Source organism: Bos indicus, chromosome 9 (genome assembly GCF_029378745.1).
Source record: "Bos indicus isolate NIAB-ARS_2022 breed Sahiwal x Tharparkar chromosome 9, NIAB-ARS_B.indTharparkar_mat_pri_1.0, whole genome shotgun sequence".
Lineage (NCBI taxonomy): Eukaryota > Metazoa > Chordata > Mammalia > Artiodactyla > Bovidae > Bos > Bos indicus.
Window position 1 is genome coordinate 78,437,316 of NC_091768.1, and position 20,648 is coordinate 78,457,963.

Below are 20,648 nucleotides of genomic sequence, written 5' to 3' on the forward strand. Positions count from 1 at the left end.
AATATCTTGTTTTTGGTTTAAACCCAGTATATGAGTCAATTTTCTATTGTTTATTACTCAAAGAATATAAAGAGGTACATTAACCACATTTATAAATCAGTGTTTTTCTTTGAAAGAGTTTATTGACTTACCTAAATTGTGTTGGGGCCCTTTCATTTGCTTGTTTTAATTTTTAGCATGCTTTGCTTTATTTCTTTAAAATCTGTGATCTGTTTAAAATATTATTTCCTGTCAGGAAATTTATATTGTTTCTTGGCTACTAAGTTTTCCCAATACTGCAACAAATATCCAAAATTTCTTTGCTTACTGAAATGTCATCTTATTAGACTCGAAATTCCTATATATGTTTGGTGGTCTTCATTTCTAAAACTTTCAATTTATTTTTCTGGTTATTTCTTCATTCATACCATATTGTTTGTAATGGCAAAAGCTTATACAGCTGAAACTCCAGTACTTTGGCCACCTCATGCAAATAGTTGACTCAATGGAAAAGACTCTGATGCTGGGAGGGATGGGGGGAAGGAGGAAAAGGGGCTGACAGAGGATGAGATGGCTGGATGGCATCACCAACTTGATGGACGTGAGTTTGAGTGAACTCTGGGAGATGGTGATGGACAGGGAGGCCTGGCATGCTGCGATTCATGGGGTCGCCAAGAGTCGGACGCGACTGAGCAACTGAACTGAACTGAAGTTTATACATTTTATGCCTGGCAATCTTACCTTAATCTCTTGTTTACTATCTTTTTCTTTCAGTTTTTCTCATAAGTTTATTTTTTCTAAATTAAATACAAGAATTATCTCCAAAGAGAGTTAAAGATAAATAAATATATAAATACAAAATAAATAAATAAGACTTCACTGACATCTTCACAGAATTGAGACTTAATATCCATAGAAGAGTTCATTGTGTTTGACTATTTAAGGAAATCTTTTGCATGTTTTATCATTTTCTAAAATGTAGGTTAAGTTACTTTTACTGTTTCCCTGTGCATATTATAGAGAATAGTCAAGTAAATATGCTTCTACTTGCCCAATTTTTACCAGATATGCAGCATCAATTTTTACCCTTTGTATATTTTATTGAGCCTAGTTCTTCTTGTATATGTTTAAACACTAAGTTCAGTTTATTGATTATCATTAACATGATTCAGATCAGATCAGATCAGATGCTCAGTCGTGTCCGACTCCTAGCGACCCCATGAATCGCAGCACGCCAGGCCTCACTGTCCATCACCAACTCCCAGAGTTCACCCAGACTCACGTCCATCGAGTCAGTGATACCATCCAGCCACTCATCCTCTGTTGTCCCCTTCTCCTCCTGCCCCCAATCCCTCCCAGCATCAGAGTCTTTTCCAATGAGTCAACTCTTTGCATGAGGTGGCCAAAGTACTGGAGTTTCAGCTTTAGCATCATTCCTTCCAAAGAAATCCCAGGGCTGATCTCCTTCAGAATGGACTGGGTGGATCTTGCAGTCCAAGGGACTCTCAAGAGTCTTCTCCAATTGCACAGTTCAAAAGCATCAATTCTTCGGCATTCAGCCTTCTTCACGGTCCAACTCTCACATCCATACATGACCACAGGAAAAACCATAGCCTTGACTAGACGAACCTTTGTTGGCAAAGTAATGTCTCTGCTTTTGAATATGCTATCTACGTTGGTCATAACTTTCCTTCCAAGGAGTAAAGTGAAAGTGATAGTCACTTGGTCAAGCCCTCCAGGCTCTTCTATCCATGGAATTCTCAAGGCAAGAATACTGGAGTGGGTTGCCATTTCCTACTCCAAAGGATCTTTCCAACCCAGGTATTGAACATGGATCTCCTGCATTGCCAGCATATTCTTTACTGTCTGAGTGACCAGGGAAACCCTAATATGATTTAGGTTATCTTCTTTCCCTGGCCTAGCTTGTGTCTCCTTTTTATACCTCAGTATTTTTAAAGCTGCCATGATTTTCTCTGTAAAGGCCTCTAGAGACATCATACAAAAAACACTATAGAATGACATGGAAAACAAACTTCAGGCTATCAAAAACTAAAAGGGAGGGAGGAGGGAGACATATAAGTATGGGATTAATAGACACAAACTTCTATACATAAATGCCATTTCACCTCTTCTACTGTCTCGTTCAGCAAGCAACAGTTAGAACTGGACATGGAACAACAGACTGGTTCCAAGTAGGAAAAGGAGTATGTCAAGGCTATATATTGCTTATTTAACTTCCAAGTAGGAAAAGGAGTATGTCAAGGCTATATATTGCTTATTTAACTTCTATGCAGAGTACATCATGAGAAATGCTGGGCTGGATGAAGCACAAGCTGGAATCAAGATTGCCGGGACAAATATCAATAACCTCAGATATGCAGATGATACCACCCATATGGCAGAAAGCGAAGAACTAAACAGCCTCTTGATGAATGTGAAAGAGCAGAGTTAAAGAGTTGGCTTAAAGCTCAACATTCAGAAAACTAAGATCATGGCATCTGATCCCATCACTTCATGGGAAATAGATGGGAAAAAAGTGGCTGACTTTATTTTTCTGGGCTCCAAAATCACTGCAGATGGTGATGGCAGCCATGAAATTAAAAGACGCTTACTCCTTGGAAGAAAAGTCATGACCAACCTAGATAGAATATTCAAAAGCAGAGACATTACTTTGTCAACAAATGTCCATCTAGTTAAGGCTATGGTTTTTCCTGTGGTCATGTATGGATGTGAGAATTGGACTATAAAGAAAGCTAAGTGAAGAAGAATTGATGTTTTTGAACTGTGGTGTTATAGAAGACTCTTGAGAGTCCCTTGGACTGCAAGGAGATCCAACCAGTCCATCCTAAAGGAGATCAGTCCTGGGTGTTCATTGGTAGGACTGATGTTGAAGCTCAAACTCCAATACTTTGGCCACCCGATGCAGAGAGCTGACTCATTTGAAAAGACTGATGCTGGGAAAGATTGAGGGTAGGAGGAGAAGGGGATGACAGAGAGTGAGATGGTTGTATGGCATCACTGACTCAATGGACATGGGTTTGGGTGGACTCTGGGAGTTGGTGATGGACAGGGGGGCCTGGCATGCTGCGGTTCATGAGGTCGCAAAGAGTCAGACACCACTGAGCAACTGAACTGAACTAAACCATCTTGTTGGGTCATAGAAAAAGCAAGAGAATTTTGGAAAACATCTACTTCTTTTTTGTTGACTAGATTAAAGTCTTTGGCTTTGTGGATCACAACAACATGAAAAATTCTTAAACAGATGGGAGTACCAGACCACCTTACCTACCTCCTGAAAGACCTGTATGCAGGTCAAGGAGCAACAGTTAGAACTGGATATGGAACAGACTGGCTCCAAATCAGGAAAGGAGTACGTCAAGGCCAAATATTATCACCTTGCTTATTTAACTTATATGCAGAGTACAACATGTGAAATGCCAGACTGAAGCACAAACTGGAATCAGGATTTCAGGGAGAAATATCAATAACCTCAGATATGTTTCCCTTGTGGCTCAGTTGGTTAAGAATTTGCCTGCAATGTGGGAGACCTGGATTCAATCCCTGGGTTGGGAAGATCCCCTGGAGAAGGGAAAGTCTACCTACTCCGGTATTCTGGCCTGGAGAATTCCATGGAATATATAGTTCATGGGGTCACAAATAGTTCATGGGGTCACAAAGAGCCGGTCACGACTGACAGACTTTCACTTCACTTACTCACATATATGCAGATGACACCCGCCTTATGGCAGACAGTGAAGAGGAACTGAAGAACCTCTTGATGAAAGTGAAAGAGGAGAGTGAAAAATTTGGATTAAAACTCAACATTCAAAAAACCAAGATCATGGCATCACATCACATCCCTTTATGGCAAATAGATGGAGAAATGATGAAGCAGTGACAGACTATTTTCTTGGCCTCCAAAATCACTGCAGATGGTGACTGCAGCCATGAAATTAAAAGACTCTTGCTCCTTGGAAGAAAAGTTATGAGAATCCTAGATGGACAGGGAAGCCTGGCTTGCGATAGTCCATGGGGTTACAAAGAGTTGAACATTACTCAGTGACTGATCTTAACTGAGTTGAACTATACTTTAAAAAGGTAAACAAAGAGGATTCACTGTACAGTGTAGGGATTCAATATCTTGTAATAGCCTATAATGGAAAATAATCTGAAAGCACTGAATCTCTTTGCTATACACCTGAAACTAGCACAATATTGTAAACCAACTATACTTGAATGAAAAAAAGAAAATAAAATCCTGTGGACTGCCTTGTCATATTCAAAATAACTCATTTCATTTCTTTCTTCCCCATTCATTTAGAATGGGTATGTTTTTATGGTGTAGTTTTCCATCTGCTGATACACCATCCCATAAAATGTGCATGGTTATATTTAATATAAAAGCATGTAACACATGATAAAGTACTCCTGAATTTTAGGTGAAAAGCCCATAAACTATCTCACCTCTTTCAGATTATGATTTTACCATAAGGTTCATTTAATCATTTCATTCTTTCTAGAAATTAAACTCTTCTGGCTCATTTAGCATTGAAAATAAGTGAACTGAGGAATGACTGGAGTGACACATATTTTTAGAGAAAGGTAGTCCATATAAGGAAATAAAAGAATGTGTTTCCTTATATAGGATGAGGTATTCACGCTAATGCATAAGAGCTAGAAAATATTTTACTTTAGAGCCAAGAGCACCATTTGGATAAAGGGTTCATAAAGGGCTTCAAGTAATGCACCACCTCCAAGACTGCAGAAAGTCATTAGGCAGCCAACTTTCCTTAGAGATTTTGCTGCAAAGAACTTCTACTATCAGAAAATCATAAGCTAACCATAGGGAGGAGGGAAGAAACGCAGCCTTTGAAAAGAATGATGAAGATCTTTTAAAACAAGGTTTGCAGACAGGCCAACATTAGTGACAAAGCAAGATTGCTTGCTGAATAGCATACAGTTCTGCTGTATTACCTAAACATGCATGTGTGCACACATACACACACACACACACACACACACATTACTTATCTAGTGGGATGGGCTTCTTAAAAATTTAAAAATTTTATACATTGTTCAGATGACTTTGACCACCAAATCTTTTACAATCTGTTTTGCTTTGCATTCTCACAGGACTTTGATTCTCTATCCATTTTAGTATCTATTTCATGTTTCTGACTTGTCTTTTAAAGTTTCTGTCTCCTCCATGGGCCATTATCTCTGAGGACAGATTGCTATATCACTTCAGCACTTAGAGGAGAATCTGAAATTCTAAAACTCTCTACAATTTTTAAATTCTTCATAGTGTAGGCTTTAAGGTCACTTGAAATGCTTATTTCAGAACATGTTAGACTTAGAGCCATAGTGATCTTCCTGCTACTTTAAAGCTAACATTGCTGGATTCTTTTTTTGTAATCATGTTGCCTTAAAGTATGAGATATGGTATCAGTCTTCTAATCACATTGTTGAGAACCCCCCTATTAAAAGAATGGTTTGAGCTACAGATACTCTATACCCTAAAAGGTGCTGCTGCTGCTGCTAAGTCACTTCAGTCGTGTCCGACTCTGTGTGACCCCATAGACGGCAGCCCACCGGGCTCCCCCGTCACTGGGATTCTCCAGGCAAGAACACTGGAGTGGGTTGCCATTTCCCTTTCCAATGCATGAAAGTGAAAAGTGAAAGGGAAGTCACTCAGTCGTGTCTGACTCTTTGCAACCCCATGGACTGCAGCCTACCAGGCTCCTCCGTCCATGGGATTTTCCAGGCAAGAGTATGAATGACTTAAAGTTATCTTTCTAGATACATGTGATATTCACATATTAGGTACTAGAGATTCAAAAATAATTATAATTTTTTGCTTGCGGAAACTAGGCTTTATTGTATTGGACTATAAATTACTATAATTTATTTTTGCTACTTTTTGAACTCAGTTATAAAACTGAACATATACTAATTTTGCACATCTGCTCCCAGGTGAAATTAAACAAAAATGTATCAAAGTGATCACTCAACTGATGACTTTAGATGAGTGTAATTTTATGTAAATTCTACAAGATATAGTAATTAAGAATGAGTTGATTTCAACTCATTCTTCTTTTGCTCTTAATTGTTACAACAATTTAATTCCAAACATGATAAAATGGCATCTTTCCCTGATACACCTGCATGCTTTATAAAGTTTGTTCAGAGTTTAGGTAGACTAAGAAACAAAGGGGGAAATATTGACAAAAATCATGTTTTATTAGAAAATTACATTTCTGTGTCAGGAACATTGAATTTAATTATTCATGAAATAAGTTATAGCAACATCAACTTACTCTAATCTAATCCTGCATTAAACAGGAAAACTGCCCTTGAAGGAGTAGTTCAAACCAGGAAGAAAAAAAAATAGAACTATATTATTTTTAATTTATAAAATATCCCAGTTATCAACATTAGAGACCTATGATCATAATAATTAATAATTGTTATTAATGTTGAATGCTCAGTTGCTCCAGTCATGTTCAACTCTTTGCGACCCTATAAACTGTAGCCCACCATGCTTCTCTGTCCATGGGATTCCCCAGGCGAGAATACTGGAGTGGGTTGCCATTTCCTTCTCCAGGGATCTTCCCAGCCCAGAGATTGAACCCATGTATCCTGCATCTCCTGCATCGCAGGAGGATTCTTTACCCAGTGAGTCACCTGGGAAGCCCATTAATGTCAAACATATAGTCTTAAAGTACTTCTTTAAAGCATCTAGTTTGGTTCTTAAATCATATTTCACTGTAAGCAAAATTAAATATCTCCATGCTAGAACTGAGGCCAACAAAACACCCAAAATTGAAGTAATCAAGGAAGTACAGTTATTAAATGAATTAATGTTACAAACTACTTAGTCGACTGCCTTTCCACTATACTTTAATTTGCATGAAATATGGATATTAAGCTTTAAAAATTATCAGGAATATAAACATATAAAAGCATATATCCAGAACAATAGAAATAAAAACAAAAGTAAGCAAATGGGACCCACTTAAACTCAAAAGCTTTTGCACAGCAAAGGAAACAGTAAACAAAACCAAAAGACAACCCACATATTGGGAGAAAATATTTTCAGTAATGTGACTGACAAGGAATTAGTCTCCAAACTTTATAAGATGTTAATGAGGCTTAACATCATCAAAACAAACAACCCAATCAAAAAATGGGCAAAGATGTAAATAAATGTTTCTTCAAAGAGACATACAGATGGCCAAGAGGCCCATGTAAAGATGATCAACATTGTTAATTATTAGACAAATACAAATCAAAACTACAATGAAATATGACCTCACACCAGTCAAAATGGCTGATATCAAAAAGTCTACAAAAAATAAATGCTGGAGAAGGTATGAAGAGAAGGGAACCCTCCTACACAGTTGGTGGGAATGTAAATTGGTACAGCCAATTTACAATATGGAGAACATATTGTACATATGGAGCTCAATATGGAGGTTCTTAAAAAAACTAAAAGTAGAGCTGCCTATGACCATGCATCCAATCCTAAGAATATACACAGAGAAAAGCACGATCTGAAAGCATACATGCATGCCAATGTTCATTGAAGTATTATTTACAATAGATAAGACGTGGAAGCAAACTAAATGTCCATTGACAGAGGAATGGATACAGATGTGGTATATATGTAAAATGGACTACTCAGCCATAAAAACATGAAATAATGCTATTTTCAGCAACATGGATGGACCCAGAGATTGTCATATTGAGTAATGTAAGTCAGACAGAATAGGAGAAATATCATATGACATCCCTTACATGCATAATCTAAAAAGAAACAAATGAACTTAACAAAACAGAAATAGATTCACAGACTAAATAATGAATTTATGTCTTAAGATTAAGAGGAACAGGTAGTTAGAGAATTTGAGATCCACGTGTACACATTGCTATATTTAAAATGGATAACCAATAAGTTCCTATTGTATAGCACAGGGAACTCTGCTTAATGTTATGTGGCAACGTGGGTGGGAAGGGAGTTTGGAGGAGAATGGATACATGTATATGTATGGCTGTCCACATAAACCTCACAGCATTGTTAATTAGCTATAATATAAAATAAAGAGTTAAAAAAAACATACTAGGTAGATATAATAAAACATTTATTTAAAAAATAATAGATTTCATAACAACTTTTAAAAAAGTATTTGATATTTAGACCTAATAGACCATAAACAAATGAATTATAAAGAATATTAAGTAAATATAAATAGTAATAACTGTGCTAACTAGGACTCTTGCAAAGAATGACTTTTGGTTTTGGTTATGAAAGCTCATGGCAAAAACCTTAAGCGTAAAAGTAAATTAATAGCTGGGGACTTTACATTTGCTTTTAAGCCTAAGTTTAGATAGAGTTAACAATTTGCTAAAAGACATAGAAAAGCTTGATAAAATATCTCTCTAAACAACTTTATTTTAGTAAAATACATAATCTTTTAAAAGATTTTTAAAAAACAAAACCAAACAAATATCATAATATGATGAAATAATATGACTTATGGAGCAATATTTATCTCAATTAGAAAATACTAGCTTTTTCTTAATTTTTAAAAGATTTTTTTTCTAGCAAAATACTTATTGTTTTATAATATTTTCCTACCCATAGTACTTCCCAGGTGGCAGTAGTGGTAATGAACCCACCTGCAATGCATGTAGATGTAAGAGATGTAGGAGATAAAAGAAATGTAAGAGACTTGGGTTCGATCCCTGGGTCAGGAAGATGCCCTGGAGGAAGGCATGGTAACCCACTCCAGTTTTCTTACCTGGGGAATCCCATGAACACAGGAACCTGGCAGCTGCAGTCCATGGAGTGACAAATAGTTGGACACCACTAAAGAAACCGAGCATGAACACACTCCCCATAGAGATATATATCAATGGAATTTGGTGAAAGTCAATGGAGAACTTTTTACTGTAAAGATAATACTGAAGTATGAATCTATTCATAATTATAACTATATGTTTATTTCTTTGGACATATGATCTCAGTGAGACAGAATAACATGCTTGATACTTCTCCAGGGAATGAAGTTATTCCACAGGAAAGAATTTCAAAATAAAATTCTGATATTTGGCATATTTTGATATTGCTTTGATGGAACCTATTCATAATAGGACAGGAGAAAGACACACACACTTCTAATACTGATATCATCCTACTGCTTCAATTCATCTTAAAAGTGTCAATAACAAAAGCAGAATTTATTCTGCTTTAATTTATTTTAAATATCTTGTTAAAAGAAAAGTATAGTGTTTAAATTGCAAATCATACTTGCATAAACTATAAAGGAGAAAACAAATGCATGAATACATGCATAAATAAGTATATAAAGTTCAAAATTATGCCATCTACAAATAATTGGAAAAGGAGTACATCAAAGTTGTATATTGTTACCCTGCTTATTTAAATTCCATGCAGAGTACATTAAACAAAGTGCCAGCCTGGATGAATCACAAGCTAAAATCAAGATTGCCTGGGGAAATATCAACAACTTCAGATATAGAACAGATGATACCACCCTAATAGCAGAAAGTGAAGAGGAACTAAAGAACCTCCTGAAGGTGAAAGAGGAGAGTGAAAATCCTAGATTGAAATGAAACATTAAAAAAACTGAGATCATGGCATCCAGTCCCATCACTTCATGGCAAATAGAAGGGGAAACAATGGAAACAGTGACGGATTTTCTTTTCTTGGGTTCCAAAATCACGGAGGACAGTGACTGAAGCCATGAATTTAAAAGACACTTGCTCCTTGGAAGAAAAGCTATGACAAATTTAGATAGCATATTAAAAAAGTAGAGACATAACTTTGCCAACAAAGTTCCATATAGTCAAAGCTGTGGGTTTTCTAGTAGTCATGTATGGATGTGAGATTTGGGCCATAAAGAAAAAGGCTGAGCACGGAAGAATCAATGCTTTCAAATTGTAGTGCTGGCGAAGACTCCTGAGAGTTCTTTGGACTGCAAGGAGATAAAACCAGTCAGTCCTAAAGGAAATGAACCCTGAATATTCATTGGAAAGACTGATGCTGAAGCTGAAGCTCCAATCCTTTGGCCATCTGATGCAGAGTCAAATCATTAGAAAAGATCATGATGTTGGGAAAGACTGAGAGCAAGAAGAGAAGTTGGTGACAGAGGATGAAATGGTTGGATAGCATCACTGACTCAATGGACATGAGTTTGAGCAAACTCTGGGGGATAGTGAAGGACAAGGAAGTCTGGAGTCCTTTAGTCCACGGGGTTGCAAAGGGTCAGACACAACTTAGTGATTGAACAACAACAACAACAAATAACCTTGTTCAATATATTATTAACATAAATAAAAAATATGCTCTATAGACATAAAGAGATTTTATATTCTGAGTTATACTATCAGTATAGTTCAGTTGTTCAGTCGTGTCTGACTATATAATATAGTTATACTATATTTATAATATAATATAGTATGAAACTATAATATACTATATTTATATTTAATAAATATATTTTAGTTTTACTTTAATGAATAACAAACAACCTGAAGTGAATCTGAAGAGAATCAGAAACTTACATTAATGGCTTCTACTTCAAAAGAAATAATTTCTGAAAGATTCTTTTAATATTAACAAAACTAATTCAGTCTCTTAATGGTTTTCATAAGGAAAGAAAGTGAAGTCGCTCAGTCGTGTCCACCTCTTTGCAACACCATGGACTGTAGCCTGACAGGCTCCTCTGTCCATGGAATTTTCCAGGCAAGAATAATGGAGTGGATTGCCATTTCCTTATTATGGTTTTCATAATAGGGTTTTAACTACTTTTATAGAATTTATTGAATATTGTTATAAGTAATAAGATGATTGCCACCGTTATTGCTTTCTTCCTCTTCCATTTAACTTATTTTCATTTTGTTGCCTAGATTATTACTGCTTTATTAAAATAATATAGACCATGTGGTCTATAAACATTATTCCTTAGTATTTTCACTATTTAATATTTAATGTTTATTAAAGGTAGTTTTTATCAGTGCTTCTTGTGTATTAAGTGGTTGTTTAAATTTAATTTAATTTTCAAAAAAATGTAGATTCACATTCAATATTAAGAAATAATGCAGTGAAATCCCATGCATCCTTTTCCTCAGTTCTCCCAATCTAGCATCTTAAAAACCAATCGTACAAATAATATAACCAGGATATAGATATTGATAAAAGCAAGATACAGAGTTTTTTCAGTATCTGAATTTTCCTTCTTGTTGCTCTATTATAACCACAACCAATTCCCTCTCTTTCCCTACTTGATGTCTGGCCATCAATATAATCTTTTTTTTTCTTCACTTAGCATAATAATGTGGAGATATACAAACAGTTGCTGTATTAACAGTTTGTTTCTTTTAATTGCTGAGTGCTATACCATGGTATGGATATATCAAAGCTTGTTTACTGATTCCCCCACTAAAGGAACCTGGGTTATTTCCAGTATGAGGCTATATGAATACAGATGTTATGAACATATTTTGTCTACAGGTTGTTGTGTGAACATAACTTTTCATTTCTCTGTTTAAAAGACCATGAGAGTAATTACAGGATTATAGTGTAGGTGTGTATATGTTTATCAAGACATGGCCAACATTTTTTCGGAGTAGCAGAACATTTGACATTTCCACCAGCAATGTATGAGAGGTACAGTTTATCTTTATCCTCATAACCATTTGATATTGTCCTTATATTTTATTTGAGAATTTCTGGTTAGGTGTATGGTGATACATAATTATTTCTTAAATTTGAATTTGCTCGATGAATAATAATGTTGAATATCTTTTTAATGTGCATTTTGCCATCTGAATATCTTCTCTGGTGTGAAGTCCCCTCATTTATTTTGCCCAATTTCTAACTAGATAATTTTTATTGTGAGTTTTGTGTGTTCTTTATATGAAGTTGACCCTTGAAAAACATGTGGGTTAAGAACCTCCACCTTTCACACAGTTGAAAATTCACTTGTAACTTTAGAGTTGACACCCCACCTGGATTCATCCAATGGCAGATCATGTGCTTTTGTATTTCAGTACTTTTGCATTTCATTTCTTTTACTTAATATAATATATGAGATTTTTCCATGTTATTATATGTATAAGCAATTCTTTCTTCTCAATGCTGAAGAAGTACATTCTCCAACTAGAGGACATTTGGGTTGTTTCTGGTTTGGGATTGATTATAAAATAATCTTCCATTAATATTCTTATAAATAGAATAACATGGGAAAATGTCATATATTATAACAAGCAAAAGAAGTAAGATGCATAAGTAAACATCAAGGTATAGTTTCATTCATGCCAAGTTCAGGGATAGGCAAAACTAATTAATAATAAAGTCAAGTAGTGATTATCACTGGAAGTGGTTGGCATTGTCTGAAAGTGGCATGAGGGTGATGGCTGTTCTGTAGTTTGATCTGCTTGGTAAATACATGGAGGTGTATATATACATGGAAGAACTCATCCAGTGGCACACTTAACATTTGTACATTTTACTGAACTTAAAACATTTAAACTATTCTTCAGTAAAATATGTTCAAAATCAAGAATCAGATGAGATCCATTGTTTAAATGAAACTCTTATAGAACATATTCTTTTCATGATAGATTATTTTAACTTTTTTAAAGGCATGTTTGGGCATGCCCACTTTTTATATTTTATCAAAATGATGTGGAGGGCTTAGTTAATTGTCCTCACATATAAAATAGTAACTCTACTGAGTGAAAGCTATTCCATGTATTCTAATGTCTGAAACAGAGCTTTGTCAACAAGGTACCTACAATACACTTTATGAAACTGAAATGGATGGAATGGAGAAATCAGGAATGTGTATTACTACTAATGAATATTATTTCTGGCAGTTATAAGAACAACTATAAAATATATATAGTAATGGTCAATGTCCTGAAAAGATCAATGAAAGCAGATATTAATATAAAATGACTCTAAAGAAAATGATTTGCCTAATACTCCCTTTAAAAATACTGTGGTAAATATAAATTTTATAGCTAAAATTATCAATTCCTTTTTAAAATAATGAAACATAAGAAAAATGGGCACACAAGTGCCCATTATAACAGACACAGACGCACACATATAATGTTCAAATTAATGACTCCTCAATTCATTAATGCCATTTATTTTAATAATATTCAAGAATATATTTATTAAAGGCACTTTCCAAATGAATGAGCAATTAGAAGAATCTGATATGCTAGAAGTCCTTGTTAGACCTCGTCTACTGTCCTGAGATGAATATAGACTGAGACGGATTCTCATGGGCTCTAAGTTTTACATTTTTTTTTCTTCTCCCAAGGCAATCAAAATTCAAAGAAAGCCCAAAACCACTCCATGGTTTGAGGTTTTCAAAAGAATTCTAATACTACTTTAGTGAACCAACTTCTGGGATATCTTGGATACACACTGAGACTGTGGTAATATCAATTTTGGAAGTTATTCATATTTTTAAATTTCCTACTAGACTCAAATAGTTTAGAATTTATAGAGACTGCTTTGAAAATTCCTAAATATGGGATGCTCTTGACTTTTTAAAATACCAATAAGAAACAAAAATGTTCCTCATATTTTTAAGTACCAATGTCTTAGCCAATATCACTTTAAGGAGGACCATTTGTCTAGCTGTATCACTGTGAAAATGTAAAATCAGTTTTCTTATGAGCTGTGCCATAGAAGCCTACTCTTAAGTATTGCTTAGTATTGAGATGAGCTTATAAAATTCGAGTACTGAGATTTTATATTCTTTTGTCAAACACGAAACATGATAAGCACATAACATTAAATAAGTACAAAAAATGTTAAAATGTTCTATTACCTGATCTAATTAACCTGTATTAATTGATTTAAATCAGGAAATGGGTACCATCTTGCACACTGTATTTAAATTGATTAATTAGTCCTTTGTGTTTTTTTTTTTCCTGATTACAGATTTAAAAATAATCAGCCAGTCCCTTTATCATCATCCATTTAATTTTATATTCAGTGGGTAAATTTAAAGGATTAAAACTAATAAACACATCTATATTGTCAATCATTTTAGTGTTCTGATAAGTAAAATTTTATCAGAACTATTGGTGTTGGCCTACCTGACAAATAGCAAAGTACATTCAGTTTATTTTTAAATTCTAGAGAAAGAAACATTAGAGTTAGGTAACTTTTCAACTGATTAGGGCATATGGAAACAAATGTCAATTTAAGTGTACAGTTTTATTTTCTGATATTGAGATTCTTAGTAACTTCTCTACAGAGGTGACCAATTTGTATGTATATGCAAATGCCAAAGAATGCTCAAACTACCGCACAATTGCACTCATCTCACATGCTAATAAAGTAATGCTCAAAATTCTCCAAGCCAGGCTTCAGCAATACGTGAACCGTGAACTTCCAGATGTTCAAGCTGGTTTTAGAAAAGGCAGAGGAACCAGAGATCAACAATGCCAACATCCACTGGATCATCAAAAAAGCAAGAGAGTTCTGCTTTATTGACTATGCCAAAGCCTTTGACTGTGTAGATCATAATAAACTGTTGAAAATTCTGAAAGAGATGGGAATAGAAGAGCACCTGACCTGCCTCTTGAGAAACCTCTATGCAGGTCAGGAAGCAACAGTTAGAACTGGACATGGAACAACAGACTGGTTCCAAATAGGAAAAGAAGTACGTCAAGGCTGTATATTGTCACCCTCTTATTTAACTTATATGCAGAGTACATCATGAGACATGCTGGGCTGGAAGAAGCACAAGCTGGAATCAAGATTGCCAGGAGAAATATCAATAACCTCAGATATGCAGATGACGCCACCTTTATGGCAGAAAGTGAAGAGGAACTAAAAAGCTTCTTGATGAAAGTGAAAGAGGAGAGTGAAAAAGTTGGCTTAAAGCTCAACATTCAGAAAACGAAGATCATGGCATCTGGTCCCATCACTTCATGGGAAACAGATAGGGAAATAGTGGAAACAGTGTCATACTTTTTTGGGGAAGGAGCTCCAAAGTCAGTGCAGATGGTGCCTGCAGCCATGAAATTAAAAGACGCTTACTCCTTGGAAGAAAAGTTATGACCAACCTAGATAGCATATTCAAAAGCAGAGACATTACTTTGCCAACAAAAAGTTCTGTCTAGTCAAGGCTATGGTTTTTCCAGTGGTCATGTATGCATGCGAGAGTTGGACTGTGAAGAAAGCTGAGCGCGGAAGAATTGATGCTTTTAAACTGTGGTGTTGGAGAAGACTCTTGGGAGTCCCTTGGACTGCAAGGAGATCCAACCAGTCCATTCTGAAGGAGATCAGCCCTGGGATTTTTTTTGGAAGGAATGACGCTAAAGCTGAAACTCCAGTACTTTGGCCACCTCATGCGAAGAGTTGACTCATTGGAAAAGACTCTGATGTTGGGAGGTGTTGAGGGCAGGAGAAAAAGTGGACGACAGAGGATGAGATGGCTGGATGGCATCACCGACTCGATGGACGTCAGTTTGAGTGAACTCCGCGAGATGGTGATGGACAGGGAGGCCTGGCGTGCTGCGCGATTCATGGGGTCGCAGAGTCAGACGCAACTGAGCGACTGAACTGACTGAACTGAACTGATTAAGAAGAAAAATAAACTCTCAGTCAGTTTTGGGATGTATTTCTTAGAATTCCATGTATTTGGAATTCCAAATATTTGGAATCTTAGAATTCCAAAATTCCAAATCTAAGAATCTAAAATGTTAGATTCCAGGGGACAGTGTAAAAAATGAAATTGCCTCTTTATTGGGACTTCCCTATAGCTCACATGGTAAAGAGTCTGCCTGCAATGCAGGATACCCAGGTTCGATCCCTGGGTCAGGAGGATCCTCTGGAGAAGAAAATGGCAACCCCTTCCAGTGTTCTTACCTGGAGAATCCCATGGACAGAGGAGCCTGGTGTTCTAAAGTCCGTGGGGTTGCAAAGAGTTGGACATGACTAAGTGACTAACACACACATACTTTACTTAAGATATATCCCATGATTTAAAATAATGAATAGAGAATTATTCCAAATACATGTAGTCAACCTTTATCCAAGGAAGATACATTCTAAGATCCCCAGTGGATGCCTGAAAACTTGGATAGTACCAAATGCTATATAAACATGTCCTTTCCTATACATAGGAGAAGGCAATGGTGCCCCACTCCAGTACTCTTTCCTGGAAAATCCCATGGATGGAGGAGCTTGGTGATAAAGTTCATTTTATAAATTGAGCATACTAAGCATTAGCAACTATCTCTAATAATAAAATAGAACAATTATGGCAATATATTGTAATAAAAGTTATGTGAATGTGGTCTCTCTCACTTTTTCTCAAAGTATTTTGTTGTACCCTACCCACCCTTCTTGTGATGAGATGAGATGACCAAATGCTTACATACTGAGATGAAGTGTGGTGAATGTCATTGTGACATAGCGCTAACATAATATTGGCCTGATGGTATCTAGAAGGATCATCTGCTTTAAGTGATCTTGAATCATCAAATCATGGTCATGTTGATGGTTGGAGGATGTCAGGAGTTGATGATATTGATGGTTGTGGATCTCTGGTAGGATTGAGGAGGAAAGTGAGAGACTTCATCATGCAACTCAGAATGGCTTTCAATTTAAAACTTATAAATTGGTTTTTTTTTGGCATTTTCCACAGAATGTTTTTGGACCATGTTTGTCTATGGTAGCTGGAACCATGGAAAACAAAACTGTAGATAAAGATGGACTACTTTAACAGAGCTTTAGAATTTGCTGTGTCCAGCAACTTATACTAAACAAAAGAATAAATGAACATGAGCTATAGTTTCAAGCAATCTATTTATATAATAAAGATAATGAGAGCTCAAAATTTATTAGAATGTAGTACTTTCATTTTGCTACAACCAACCCAACCAATTGTGTTTCTGATAATTTCATTTCTTATTTAGGGGTTAAATATCATGAAGTATGGCATTTTAATCCTGGTGAAGGAATTGGCAACCCACTCCAGTATTCTTGCCCCTGGAAAATCCCATGAACCCAGGAGCCTGGTGGGCTACAGTTCATGGGGTAACAAAGAATTGGACACAACTGAGTGACTGAACAGACACATGGTATTTAATATAGTAATATATTTTATATGGTAAATATAGAAAAATAATATAAACAAATATTGCTATAGAATGTGATAGGTCAGTTACTCAAGTATACTGCTTAAGAAAATTGTGCTGTGCTTAGTTACTCAGTCATGTCCCACTCTTTACAACCCCATGAATTGTAGCCTGCCAGGCTCCTCTGTCCATGGGGATTCTCCAGGCAAGAATACTGGAGTGGGTTGCCATGCCCTCCTCCAAGGGATCTTTCCAACCCTGGGATCGAACTCAGGTCACTGACTTTGCAGGCAGATTCTTTATATTCTGAGCCACCAGAGAAGCCCTTAAAAAATCACTAAATGTCACTTATGCATGGTGTGTGCTAAATCACTTCAGTCATGTCTGACATTTGCAACTGTAGGGACATAGCCAGCCAGGCTTCTCTGTCCGTGGGATTCTTCAGGAAAGAATACTGAAGTGGATTGACATGCCCTTGCCGGGGGGGTCTTCCTGATCCAGCTGGAACCAGGTTCTCCTGCAGCTCTTGCATTGAAAGCAGATTCTTTACCACTGAGCCACCAGAGAAGCCCCACACATGTCATGCATAGATTGCTGTAAAAGAAAAATTGAAGTATGTACACTGTTGGGCACCAAAAATATACTGGGAAAATCTGTATTTTCTTTGATAAGTTAGAAGAATTGTTGAGTTATCTTGTACTGTATAAGTGGTTTTAGGAAACTGAAATATTAAGAAAAAACACTTATAATTGTTAAAAAGCTCAAGACAAATACATTTTAGTTGAAAAACATTTCTTAGAGCCACCATTGGCAGAGGGTAGGATGGAGAGCTGACCTGTAAAAACATGTGTAACAAGTATTTAACAAAGAGTCCAGGAGCATAAGAATGACTAAAAGGACTATTTCTTAACAATCAAGAATATAAACTAGAATGTATATAATATCCTTTCCTCTCTGGATAATTCACATCTATATATCTCAGATTAGGTAAATATTTCTTTTAGGTTTAATTGCTCAAAAACTCAATAAAATAAAATTTTAAAATTGCAAAGTTTTCTTGCTTCATATGCTTACATTCCAGGTCTTCCTTCATCTTTATTTTCAACTGATTTTTTGTAGAAGGAAACATTAGAAAATATACTCAAATTTTTAAAATGCCTGTGACTTTACTACTCTAGTAACTACTGTAAAAAAAAAAAAAAAGAGTTGTATTTAGATATTATGATATACTAGGTATCTACTTACACTGTTTGCCCTCATAAATGTTAAGGGAAAAAAAAGAAAAGGATATTTGGTCAAATGGTGTGGGTAGTGATCATGTTCCATTTTCAAAAAGAAACTTGATGTGTTCTTCAATAACTAATTTGTTAATGGCACAATTTATAAAAAAGACATCAAGTTTTTGAATAAAAGTGATATGTGAATTAAAGTAATCTGTGTTATGCAACAGATGTATAATATTTGAAACTAGGAAACAAATCTATCTTATGATCAAAGGATAACTCAGAAAACAATCCACCATAAACTAAGCCATAAATCCCAAGAAATAAAATATAATCTATTAGCTGATGGACATTAAGTACAAGAACTAACCCTGGGAAAACCATTATCATAACTTTCTTGACCTCTGAGGGGCCTGTTGACACAGTACTATATATATCAACCCTAAACATTTTTGTAAGTGTCCCTGGATGCCTGGCACTGAGGGCAAAAGCTTAAATAGAAAAGCAGTGTCCTCAGAAAATTGGAATGAGAATGAGGTTGCTCTCTTCTTTTTTTAATTGTAAGGAAATTATTTTTATTTTATACCAATTTGCAGAGACATTGAAAATTAAAACTTAATCCGTGACTGTTATCTAGAAATTATCTTGAGGAAAAGATTTGTCAAGATCTTTCCTTCCATTTAAACCAACAAACCTACCAGCTAGAAACTAGAAGAAAATACATATGCTTGCATAAATTTATTCATTTTCAACTTTGGACAATTTGGTGGAGAAATATTGACCATTTATCAACCAGTTATCATATAAATTTTACCTTGTAGTAGTAGGAAGGAAAAAAATTTGAGAAACAGTAGTGTTGATCAGAGATGAAGTGTGTGTGTTTATGCAAGTGTTTGTGTGTATTCATTTATGTATTTACATAAAGCCATGCTGCTTTGATCAATTCTTTCATGATTTTACACATTTCAAAATTACTCATCTGTCAAAGTAAAGTTAAAATACATTCCAGCACTGAGAAGTCCACCAATGTCTGAAAATCTAAAAATTATCTTTTTTCTGTGAATTGGCCTTTATACATGAATTGGCTACTGCTAAACTCACTCACACATTTTTACAGTGGTTTCAGGATCTATGATTGCTCTTTTTCTCATCTCTTTGCCTTGGCCATTTCTACTAAGTCACATTTCTGCCAATCTCTGTCTAGGATGAATGCCCCCATTATTTAGCAACTGAATGTTTGTGATGACTTGTAATTCTATATTGTCACTAAGTGAAGTAGGTCTTACTTTGATGACGATCCAGTTTTCATGCCAGAGACTCACGAGACAAATAGCAACAGCATTGATTCACAACTCTTTACCACTTTCTGCCCCTTACAAATTCTCTTTCAGTTTCTGATCTAATTATGTAACACATAGATTTTTATTTGTATTTATTTATTTATTTTTTGGTATATCATCTTCCATTTTTACCTTTCTCTAGAATCTTATTTTAAATGTCCTTCCTTTTTTGCTCCCAGTTTAATCTTCCACCTAAATCTTTCTTGTCCATTGACAGGTCAGTGCTGAGTGAGATAGAATGTGGCATGTGGAAAAGTGATACCATGAGATTCACAAAGTGTCACTTTTCAGAGACAGATCTATTTGACAAAGGTTTAGCAACATTTTTCAAGCTTCAGATTGGTATTAATAAGTCTCCGTTTCTTATGGTGGAACCATAAGTACAAAATTTTTCTCTTCTCCTTTCCTTTCTCAGCTCAGTCTAAAAGTATCTTTCTCGATGATGTAAGTGAAGACTGGTGAAACTAACAAAAATCACTGAGATATATTCTGTAATAGATGAAAGTGAAAGTGTTAGTCTCTCAGTCATGTCTGATTCTTTGTGACCCCATGGACTGTAGCCTGCCAGGTTCCTCTGTCCACTGGGTTTCCCAAGCAAGAATACTGGAGTGGGTAGCCATTCCCTTCTCCAGGAGATCTTCCCAACCCAAGGATCAAACCCTGGTCTCCCACATTGCAGGCAGATCCTTTACTATCTGAACCATCAGAAAAGTCCTTGTAGTAAATGATGGACTCAAACAGTTGCTATTTCTGTAATATTTAATTGTTGATGGAATCTTTTTCTCCCACCAGATCTTGGTTTATCCATCTCTAAGTCAGTAAAGAAAAGTGTATTTCTGCCTCTTAACCATATGTTTCTATATATCCATATCTGCATCAATCTCTGTTATCTGAAATCCATTTTGACTGTTATATTAAAGCTATGTGATCATAAACTAGTGTAGCAGTCTCCTGGTAAACTCCTACT